This window comes from Hylobates moloch, unplaced genomic scaffold (assembly GCF_009828535.3).
Source record: "Hylobates moloch isolate HMO894 unplaced genomic scaffold, HMol_V3 SCAFFOLD_7, whole genome shotgun sequence".
NCBI classification, from domain to species: domain Eukaryota; kingdom Metazoa; phylum Chordata; class Mammalia; order Primates; family Hylobatidae; genus Hylobates; species Hylobates moloch.
Genome location: NW_026652282.1, coordinates 18,024,397 through 18,030,560, shown reverse-complemented (window position 1 = coordinate 18,030,560; position 6,164 = coordinate 18,024,397). Strand labels below are relative to the sequence as shown.

Here is a 6,164-nt window from a genome sequence, read left to right as displayed (position 1 = left end):
TCAACAAGTGGGCGAAGGATATGAACAGACATTTCTCAAAAGAAGACATTTATGCAGCCAAAAAACACATGAAAAAATGCTCATCATAACTGGCCATCAGAGAAATGCAAGTCAAAACCACCATGAGGTACCATCTCACACCAGTTAGAATGGCGATCATTAAAAAGTCAGGGAAGAACAGGTGCTGGAGAGGATGTGGAGAAATAGGAACACTTTTACACTGTTGGTGGGACTGTAAACTAGTTCAACCATTGTGGAAGACAGTGTGGCGATTCCTCAGGGATCTCGAACTAGAAATACCATTTGACCCAGCCATCCCATTACTGGGTATATACCCAAAGGATTATAAATTATGCTGCTATAAAGACACATGCACACGTATGTTTATTGCGGCACTATTCACAATAGTAAAGACTTGGAAGCAACCCAAATGTCCAACAATGATAGATGGATTAAGAAAATGTGGCACATATACACCATGGAATACTATGCGGCCATAAAAAAGGATGAGTTCATGTCCTTTGTAGGGTCATGGATGAAGCTGGAAACAATCATTCTCGCAAACTATCGCAAGGACAGAAAACCAAACACTGCATGTTCTCACTCATAGGTGGGAATTGAACAATGAGAACGCTTGGACATAGGAAGGGGAAAATCACACACTGTGGCCTGTTGTGGGGTGTAGGGAGGGGGGAGGGATAGCATTAGGAGAAATACCTAATGTAAATGACGAGCTAATGGGTGCAGCACACCAACATGACACATGTATACATATGTAACAAACCTCCACATTGTGCACATGTTCCCTAGAATGTAAAGTATAATAAAAAAAATAAAAGATAATTCTGATAGAAAAAAATAGTCATATTCTTTAAAGTATTGTCCATGTGATATGATTTTGGGTCTCTTAACCTCAAGACTCAGTTTGTCTTTATCCCCAAACTCCAAGCATGACTGCACGTGCGTATTAATGGCTGTGTGTCTTGATCATCGTAAAACCTTGGTTAGCTGTGGCTATGGGAAGGCTGCTATTTCTATCTTTTGTTGCGGGGAGATGCTGTTTTGACAGTGAATGACAGACATTTCACAGTGTAATCTGACAATACTAGAAGAAAAGGCAGTAGTACTGAATGGAGAAGATGAATGTAGAAAGAATTAAAGATCCTAGGAACAAATTACTAATAAAAAACTGTATGTGCTATTTCTAGTGCTGAGATTGAATATATATTGAGAATTGAAGGGAAAGATATCAACAGAATAGTTTGTAGCTCTTCTAGTTGTCACCAGACTCATAAATTATTACACCCATTAGAATGACTATAAATATAAAACTAATAATAATAAAATAATAATCTCGACTGAGCTAATACCCATGATGATGGCACCATAATATCTAAAGCTTTCTGAGCACAGTCCTATAATAGAACATGGTTGGTAAAGGACAAAATATTCAATTCAAATAAAGTTATCAATTTTTTTCAGATGATAGATTATTGTATTACATTGATCTCTTTACCCTCAATTTGTTAGAGGGTTGGTTGATAATTTTGTTTGCTTTTGCCTATTTCTGAACTTTAAATAAACGGAATCATACTATATAATACCTTTTGCGACTTGCTTCATTCTCTCATTATTATGTTTTGGAGATTTATTCATGTTGTGATATGTAACTCTAGCTGTTTCATTTTCACTGCTCTGTAGTATTCCATTTTATATATACAACATAATGTATTTAGCCATTTTACTACTTAAGAACACTTAGGTCATCGTAACATTTTTAATATATGAAAGCACATTGGCTGCTATAAATGTGTACATTCTTATATATGTCTCCTGATGCACTTGTGCAAGCATTTCTCTAGATTAGTCCTTTCATTTATTCTTTTTAAAATTTTTGCTTTAAGTTCCAGGATACAAGTGCAGAACATGTAGGTCTGTTACATAGGTGTATGTGTGCCATGGTGGTTTGTTGCACCTATCAACCCATCATCTAGGTTTTAAGCCCCACATGCATTAGTTATTTGTCCTAATACTTTTCCTCTCCTCGCCACTTGCCCCCTGACTAGCCCTGGTATGTTGTTCCCCTCTCTGTGTCCATGCGTCCTCATTGTTCAACTCCCACTTATGAGTGAAAACATGCAGTGTTTCGTTTTCTGTTACTGTGTTAGTTTGCTGAGAATAATGGCTTCCAGCTTCATCTGTGTCCTGGCAAAGGACATGATCTCATTCCTTTTTATGGCTGCATAGTATTCCATGGTGTATATGTACCATATTTTCTTTATCCAGTCTATCATTTATGGGCATTTGGGTTGGTTCCATGTCTTCGCTATTGTAAATAGTTCTGCAGTAAACACATGTGTGCATGTGTCTTTATAGTAGTATGATTTATATTCCTTTGGGTATATACCCAGTAATGGGATTGCTGGGTCAAATGGTATTTCTGGTTCTAGACCCCTGATGAATTGCCACATTGTCTTCCACAATGGTTGAATTAATTTACATTCTCACCAACAGTGTAAAAGTGTTCCTATTTCTTCACAGCCTCACCAGGATCTATTGTTTCTTGACGTTTTAGTAATTGCCATTCTGACTGTTGTGAGATGGTATCTCATTGCGGTTTTTATTTGCATTTCTCTAATGGTCAGTGATGTTGAGCTTTTTTTCATATGTCTGTTGGCGACTTAAACGTCTTCTTTTGAGAAGTGTATGTTTATATCTTTTGCCCACTTTTTGTTGGGGTTGATTGTTTTTTTCTTGTAAATTTGTTGAAGTTCCTTGTAGATTCTGGATATTAGACCTTTCTCAGATGTATAGATTGCAAAAATTTTCCCCAATTCTGTAGGTTGCCTATTCACTCTGATTATAGCTTCTTTTGCTGTGCAGAAGCTCTTTAGTTTAATTAGATCCCATTTGTAAGTTTTGGCTTTTGTTGCAATTGCTTTTGGCATTTTCATCTTGAAGTCTTTGCCCATGCCTAAGTCCTGAATGGTATTGCCTAGGTTTCCTTCTAGGGTTTTTATGGTTTTGTGCCTTACATTTAAGTCTTTAATCCATCTTGAGTTAATTTTTGTATAATGTGTAAGGAAGGGGTCCTGTTTCAGTTTTCTGCCTATGGGTAGCCAGTTTTCCCAGCACCACTTATTAAATAGGGAATCCTTTCCCCATTTCTTGATTTTGTCAGGTTTGTCAAAGATCAGATGATAGTAGATGTGTGGTGTTATTTATGAGGTCTCTGTTCTGTTCCATTGGTCTGTATGTCTGTTTTGCTACCAGTACCATGCTGTTTTGGTTACCATAGCCTTGAAGTATAGTTTGAAGTCAGGTAGCATGATGACTCCAGTTTTGATCTTTTGCTTAGGATTGTCTTAGCTATACAGGCTCTTTTTTGGTTCCATATGAAATTTAAAGTAGATTTTTCTAATTCTGTGAAGAATGTTAATGGTAGTTTGATGGGAATAGCATTGAATCTATAAATTACTTTTGGCAATATGGCCATTTTCACGATATTGATTCTTCCTATCCATGAGCATGGAATGTTTTTCCATTTATTTGTGTCCTCTCTTATTTTCTTGAGCAGTGGTTTGTAGTTCTCCTTGAAGAGGTCCTTCACATCCCTTGTAAGTTGTATTCCTAGGTATTTTATTCTCTTTGTATCAATTGTGAATGGGAATTCACTCATGATTTGGTTCTCTGCTTGCCTGCTGTTGATGCATAGGAATGCTGGAGATTTTTGCACATTGATTTCGTATCCTGAGACTGCTGAAGTTGCTCATCAGATTAAGGAGTTTTGGGACTGAGATGATGAGGTTTTCTAGATATAGGATTATATCATCTGCAAAAAAAAGGTAATTTGACTTCCTGTCTTCCTATTTTTTTGAATACCTTTATTTCTTTCCCTTGCCTGATTGCTCTGGCCAGAACTCCCAATACTTTGTTGAATAGGAGTGGTGAGAGAGGGCATCCTTGTCTTGTGCCAGTTTTCAAGGGCAATGCTTCCAGCTTTTGCCCATTCAGTATAATATTGGCTATGGGTTTGTTATAAATAGCTCTTATTATTTTGAGATATTTTCCATCAATACCTAGTTTATTGAGAGTTTTTAACATGAAGGGATGTTGAGTTTTATTGAAGGTCTTTTCTGCATCTATTGTATAATCATGTGGTTTTTGTCATTGGTTCTGTTTATGTGTTGGATTGCTTTTATTGATTTACATATGTTGAACCGGCCTTGAATCTCATGGATAAAGCCAACTTGATCGTGTGGATAAGCTTTTTGATTTGCTGCTGAATTCAGTTTGCCAGTATTTTATTGAGGATTTTTGCATCAATGTTCATCAGGGTTATTGGCCTGAAGATTTTGTTGTTGTTGTTGTTGTGTTTCTGCCAGGTTTTGGTATCAGGATGATACTAGTCTCATAAAATGAGGTAGGGAGGATTCCCTCCTTTTCATTTTGGAATAGTTTCAAAAGGACTAGCAGCTCCTCTTTTTACCTCTGGTAGAATTTGGCTGTAAATCCTTCTGGTCATGGACTTTTTTTTTTTTGGTGGGTAGGCTATTAATTACTGCCTTAATTTCAGAACTTGTTTTTGGTATATTCATGGATTCAATTTCTTCTTGGTTTAGTCTTGGGAGGGTGTATGTGTGCAGGAATTTATCCATATCTTCCAGATTTTCTAGTTTATTTCCATAGAGGTGTTTTAAAATATAGAATGCCTTATAAATTTGAGTGTCATCTTTGCACAGGGGCCATGGTAATCTTCTATATATCCTTCCAATTTTAGTATATGTGCTGCCAAAGCAAGCACTATTTATTCTTATTATTTTAAATTTTTTGTGTTAAAAATTTCAAACGTACAGAAAACTTGCAAGACTAAATTAATCTAGACTCATAATTATTATTTTTCATGAGTCAGTTGCAAAGATTATGGACATTATGTGTTCTCACCCCCCAATATTGGAGCATGTGTCTCCAAAAACAGAAAATTTTTTTTACATAAACACAATATAATTATCCAATTTGGGTTCATTTATTATTGATAAAATAGTATTATCTTATATTCCATACTCATTCAAGTTTCTCAAATTGTCTTATTGATGTCCTTTGGAGGATTTTATTTTCCTGATCCTCAGAAGAATTTTATTTTTCTGATCCTGATCCTAATGGGTGTTATAATTTATTTTCCTGTCTTATTGATTTCCTTTGGAGGATTATATTTTCCCAATATGTCTTGAGTCTCTAATCTTGAATAGTTTTACAGACTTTCTTCTACTTCAATGAAGCTGATTTTTTTGTAGAGTAGAGACAATTTAGTTTCTATAGAATTCCTTAGTTTGACTTTGCTGACTCCTTTTGGTTAGATTCAAGCTAGCTTCTTTCTTTTTAAATTTTCGCTTTCTAGATTTTAAATTTTATATGTGAGATATTTCTAACAAAGAAGCCTCACCATGCCTTCTTGAATTATACACAACCTAACATCTTCTGTAGATGTCTAATTAAATTTAATTAATTAAACAAGAATGAATAGTCCTAGATTGTATCATAATCTTTCCTATTAGTATACTAGCTTTGAACAATAAAGAGGAGCAAAATGATTTTTTAGATTTTTATTTGTATTTTTAAATCACAGATAAATCACAGTTTTACATATTTATGGTGCAATGTAATGTTTTGGTACATGTATACATTGCATAATATCAACTCTGAGTAACTATCATGTTCATCACTTTATACCTTTTCATTTCTTTGTGGTGAGCACATTTAAAATTCTCTCTTTTAGCTATTTTGAAATATTCAATAAAATATTGTTAACCATAGTCACTCTACTGTGCAACAGTACACCAGAACTTATTCCTCCTAACTGTAACTTTGTACCTGTTGACCAATCTCTCCCTATCTCACCCACCACTATCCCCTGACACACACTCCCCAGCCTCTGGGAATCACTAATCTACTCTCTACTCCTATGAGATAAACTCCTTTCGATTCTACATATGAATGATATCATGTGGTATTTGTCTTTCTGTGTCTGACTTATTTCAGATAACATTATGTCTTCCAGTTCATCCATGTTGTTATAAATGACAAGATTTCATCCTTTTTTGCAGAAGAATATTTCATTGTACATATGTAATACATTTTCTTTCCAGTTATTCATCGACGGACAC

General features: G+C 35.2%; 1 non-coding gene across 1 annotated transcript; it reads right to left on the bottom strand.

The window, feature by feature from the left end:
- Positions 1–4,697: 4,697 nt before the first annotated feature.
- On the bottom strand, positions 4,698–4,804 carry LOC116812300 (U6 spliceosomal RNA). Its single transcript, XR_004370613.1, has one exon. It is a non-coding gene; the product is annotated as a U6 spliceosomal RNA (small nuclear RNA).
- Between the last annotated feature and the right edge of the window lie 1,360 nt (positions 4,805–6,164).